Source organism: Pinus tabuliformis, chromosome 8, assembly GCF_031772625.1.
Source record: "Pinus tabuliformis cultivar Carrire ecotype Pingquan chromosome 8, CPIR1, whole genome shotgun sequence".
Lineage (NCBI taxonomy): Eukaryota > Viridiplantae > Streptophyta > Pinopsida > Pinales > Pinaceae > Pinus > Pinus tabuliformis.
This window is the reverse complement of record NC_142294.1, coordinates 1,472,153,664-1,472,159,650: the sequence shown is the minus strand read 5'-3', so window position 1 is coordinate 1,472,159,650 and position 5,987 is coordinate 1,472,153,664.

Below are 5,987 nucleotides of genomic sequence, written 5' to 3'. Positions count from 1 at the left end.
GACGGGCGGTGTGTACAAGGCCCGGGAACGGATTCACCACCGTATGGCTGATCCGCGATTACTAGCGATTCTGGCTTCATGCAGGCGAGTTGCAGCCTGCAATCCAAACTACGGCTGGGTTTTTGAGGTTAGCTTGCACTCACGGGGTCGCGACCCTTTGTCCCAGTCATTGTAGCACGTGTGTCGCCTAGGGCGTAAGGGGCATGATGACTTGACGTCATCCTCACCTTCCTACGGCTTATCACCGGCAGTCTGTTCAGGGTTCCAAACTAAATGCTGACAACTAAACACGAGGGTTGCGCTCATTGCGGGACTTAACCCAACACCTTACAGCACGAGCTGACGACAGCCATGCACCACTTGTGTCCGCGTTCCCGAAGGCACTCCTCTCTTTTGGGAGGATTCACGGCATGTCAATCCCTGGTAAGGTTCTTCGCTTTGCATCGATTTGAACCACATGCTCCACCGCTTGTGCGGGCCCCCGTCAATTCCTTTGAGTTTCATTCTTGTGAACGTACTCCCCAGGCGGGATACTTAACGCGTTAGCTACAGCACTGCACGGGTCGATACGCACAACACTTAGTATCCATCATTTACGGCTAGGACTACTGGGGTATCTAATCCCATTTTCTCCCCTAGCTTTCGTCTCTCAGTGTCAGTGTCGGCCCAGCAGAGTGCTTTCACCGTTGGTGTTCTTTTCGATCTCAACGCATTTCACCGCTCCATCGGAAATTCCCTCTGCCCCTACCGTACTCTAGCTTGGTAGTTTCCACCGCTTGTCCAGGGTTGAGCCCTGGGATTTGATGGCGGACTTGAAAAGCCACCTACAGACGCTTTACGCCCAATCATTACAGATAACTCTTGCATCCTCTGTCTTACCGCGGCTGCTGGCACAGTGTTAGCTGATGCTTATTCCTCAGATACCGTCATTTTTTCTTCTCCGAGAAAAGAAGTTCATCTGATATCTGATCTGATCTCATCAGTCAGTTCTGGCTGTAATGAATTCATAAATAGTGCAGTTCTGATCCGACGATTGATCCCACCACAACTGAGCTGTGAAACTTACTTCCATTAATGCAGTAGGCTTTATTCCCAGGTCGTCCCTAAAAGCAATAAGGTACGAGAGTTTTTAAGTGTTGTGATTCGAGCAGGACTCTGACTTGAAGCTATGACTTGATCAGCCTTCGCTAACGCTCACTCATTCGCATCTATGACTTGGTCGTGATCTGAGATAGTAAGTAGTGCTTTTAGTGGCTATAGTGTTTGGCTTATTGCCCAACTCATTGGAGGGCCCCCTAAGCGCGCAAGCGCCATGAGATAAGGTAAGTGGTTTGGCTGGCAAGCACAGGCTACGTGCTTTGCTCTCTTTACCAGGAACCAGGCAGGCAGGAATGAATCAATCAAGGTCACATCTCTTAGGACCACTTTGCTACTGATGAGCTTGAGAGACTAGCTAGATAGACTGAATCGAACCAGCATAGAGCGCTAGCAGTTATGGGAAGTGGATTGGTCCTCACAACTCATTATACACTATTATGTATGTATTTATGTATTTGCCCACATTCCTTCCACCATTCTTCCTTCCTTCGCTTCCTTTCTTCGTGGTCCCTTGTCCGATGTGGCCAAGCGATTTGAAATTACTTGGCTTTCCGCGGGTATTATGGTGGCCATGCCGATGTGTATATTCCATATGGGAAGAATTTGTACTACTACGATGTGAACTCCTTATATCCATATATTATGAAAACATGTAAGAAGCAGTGGCCCAGTTTACCCATCAGAAATGGAGGCATAGGCCGTTTGAGAGCCTGTTGAAGATGAATCACTCGACCCTATATACATATATAACAACATGACAAATCATCCTTGCACTAGGAAGCGCCCATCTCCCATTAATACAGCTCCAACATTATCCGATCCCAAATTTAGGGCAATGCCTACTGTACCATCTCCAAATTCCACTAATTCCCCTGCCATTACTTCATCAAGACCATGAATACGAGCAATTCCATCTCCTACTTGAAGTACGGTGCCAAGATTACCAACTCTTACTTCGTTGTTATATTGTTCAATCTGTTTCCAAACCTTTTCCATTCCCCGCTAACACAGTTGTTTCATATCCATTCATCCATTACTCACGCAGACGTATTTTAAGGCAGGGGAAAGGAATGGGTGTTTTGTTAAGAGAAGAACCGAAAGGGCCCAAATTCATGGAGGGGTATCCACAATTGAAAAGCATACTAAGGAAGGCACGGTGGCTGCGGTTCATTTAGAACTTCAAAGGATACAATAAGGAAATTACGAAGACTTTTGCGAGGTCCTTTAATGGTGTGGAGGTTGAAGTTGGAGACCTTAAATTTTCAGTCACCGAGGCATCTATAGCAGCTGCAACAGAACTCCCACAGGAGGGAAAACGGTGGTTCAAAAATAAAAGCTTTGACGAGAGGGCCTGGAGAGTTATCCCACGCAATCCAGGTATGGATATAACTATTTTCAAATGAGGAATCCCTGTCTATGCTCGATAATCCAAAATTTTATTACCTGTGAAGGATGATTTGGGTCCATGTATATGTACTACACTCGGCTGCTGATGAATTTTCTAGAAAATCAAACCCTCAATTTGCCTTAATTTTTATTGAATAGCCTGAAAAATATGTCCACAACTGTCCAAAAGAATCTGGAGGACATAAAACCCCACCTGTACCATCATGGCCTTGTGAAAATTTTAATTGAGAAATAGTTGAAGGAAAAGAAGGACACCTGGGAACAGTTTTTGGTTAGAAACTTCTTTCAAGATCCACCTGAAACACCAGAGAGTAGCTTAGCAAGGAAGAGTAGGAGAAAGAAAACAAGTGTGAGAATTCAAGACACTCCTACTAACATAGCCAAAGAAATTAATCAAGAAGAGAAGTTGTCTGAAAGTAGGAAGGAAAGAACTGAGGATAGGAAGCAAAGAAAATTAAAGGGGAAAAGAAACATTAAGGCTGTTTATCAAACCCCATAACCTTCTTCAGAAGAGGACCACCAAATACTGTTTGAAAGACTAGTTTATCTTCAGGAACAATTAGCTGCAGCAAAGAAGAAAGGGAAAGAAAAGCAGAGTGTGGAGAAGGAGGACACTAGCTCACAAAATTTAAGGAGGAGCTCCAAACTCAAAGGGAGATTGAGGACAGTACAAACTAAAGGGCCCCACTTCATTGACTTAGGAGGGGAAACACCAGAACAACTTTCAGCAATCTCTGACCATAGCTCACCACATTCTAAACCAAATTTTGAGACCAGTGCTCCAGATATTGAGAACAACCCTCTTCAACAGGATTTTGGGGTCAGCCCAAGAAAGACTACACCTGAGATAGACCCAAACCATCAAGAAATGTATGATTATATAGATTCATTGGATAAGACAGCCACAGATCCAGGCACTTCATCTACCCAGCCTAATGCAGCACAGGAAGCTCTAATCCAATCACTGAAACAGGAAGTTTTTGAACTAGAGGTCTTAAATAGACACATCAAAAGAGAAAATGAGACATTGAAGGAACAAAGAAGATTGCATAAGATCATTCACGACAACACCATGTTGCATCTTGGGCTGTGGCAGAAGAAGAATAGGAAATTGAAGAAAAAGAGCAAGAGTTTGAGTAGAGATCTTATCAACCTCAAATTCAGGTGCTTAATGAGGAAGCCTAGGATGTTGGTGGTACCAAGAAAGAAAAGAAGAGGGCTGGATGTGCTAGCAGAGGTCTCAGAACACATGAACTAAAGGGAGGATGGTCAAAGTTTTGGTTGCATGGGGACATGCAACACCTTCACAGTGGGGGTATGTTGAGCCCTGAAATTACATCTATCCTACACATTTTCCTAGACTTTTTTCCCTCACCTGGACCTCATAAGCTATCAAAAATCATTGCATATTGATTCTAAAAGAGCATTGAAGTGGTTTTCTAACTATGTTTTTGTGTTTGTTGTTTGAATTAGATTTTGCTCATTAGCTGCAGAATCCAGCCACTTTCCGCAGCTGATTCAACTTTCCATAGTTGTTTTTGTTAAACTCTAAGTTGTAGGTGTCATCAGGAGAAACAAGGCACGTGGGCAAGTTAGAAATGACCTGGACATGGATCAGGTCCTATTGGTTTAGCCGGATTCATTAAGGAAAGCCATGGTCAACGGTGGTCAAATGGTGTTCTTACAAAGGAGTCCTACGGCAACCAGACTCCGTTTCCAACCACGTGAAGGATTTGTGGTTGTTCCTAGATCCCTGGGGTCATGTTGACAGTTGGAGACTGCCTTAAAATGCGAATCCAACAACCACTTTTTATAGATTGAATAATCTTGGCAACCAGTATGCTAAGCTTACGGACGCTGTCCTTTTACGTGTCCTCAGTTAAAGATATTTCATAGGAAAACAATTATGAATTTTTGTTATAAATAGCGCGTTTCCAAACGCATAGAGTTAGTTTTTGTGGATGTAATTTTGCCGTTAAGTTTACTGTGCCGTGACACTAGTCCCACTGTGGTAACGAGAGGATTCTTCCTTTGTTTTGAATTATAAAGAAGACTCTGTTTTTATATGACTACGTGAGCATAATCTTGATTTGACAACATGTTGACCAAGGCCATGCAGAGGGCCCCTACATGCTGAGGTTTTGTTTTCCTTATTGCTGTAAAGTTTTTATGTATTGTTTTCTTATTTCCATTGCACATATTTCATAGTTATCCACCTGTGTATATTTCATTTGTTATGGTATTAACAGTTCATTCCTGTACATGATTTTTCAAGCTTTGTATATTGTTGTTAACACTAATCAGTGTGTGTGTGTTTCAGGATAGAGTAGGCCCGGGTATTTTCATATAATTTTTGCAATAACTAGTGACATGGGATTAGCCTCTTTGTTGACTTTGCTTTTCTGAGTTTTTTTTTTTTTTTTTTTTAATTCCAGTTATGCTTTGATTCCAATCTTATTCACTTGCTTTGTTAGTTATTTTAGATATCAACTTGCTCATATCATTGACGTTATCTCCTAAAGCCATAGCTTACACTACCTGGTGAGCTATCGGACTATGAATGATGTGATTTGATTTTAGTTTTACTTTTCTGCAATTAGATATCAAACTGCTCATATCATTGACGTTATCTCCTAAAGCCATAGCTTAGACTACCTAGAGAGCTATCGGACTATGAATGATGTGATTTGATTTTAGTTTTACTTTTTTGCAATTAGATATCAACTTGCTCATATCATTCATGTTATCTCCTAAAGTAATATCTTAGACTACCTAGCAAGCTATCGAACTATGAATGTTGTGATTTGATTTTAGCTTTATTTTTCTGCAATTAGATATCAATTTCTTCATATCATTGATGTTATCTCCTAAAGCCATATCTTAGACTACCTGGCGAGCTATCGGACTATGAATGAAGTAAATTGATTTTAATTTTATTAGGTTGCAGTTTTTTATTTGTTGAAGAGCAGTAGCTTAACTCCTTTTCTTTCTGTATTTAGATAGGCAACAGAGATAATGGTTTCATGATCAGTAGTTCATTATTTGTTTGATTTGAATAGCAACACATTTTCATTCTTGTTCAAGTATTAATTTCATCATTAGTATGTTCTAGGACCCTCTCAAGTGTTAAGTTCTGGAAATCATTATAGAGGACATAATTGCCTTAAAATTTATATCCATACTTGCCTTCTAGAGTATTCTTAAAACTTTGGGATAGGATTATCATTTGCATTAGGATATAAACGAATATAACCCCCAAAACAAAATAAAAATCGAAAACAACAAAAAGTAAGAAAGAGGTTGTCTTGCACATATAGTGCGCCACACTTCATCAGTTTATGACTCCCGGATTGATAATTAATGTAGCAATTTAGGACACACTAAATTGACTAAACAGAAGCCATGGGATGATAATATCCCCATTACATGACATGAATATTTTGGTTGCATCACCTCCTTCCACCTTAGGTAGGTAGCGTTTC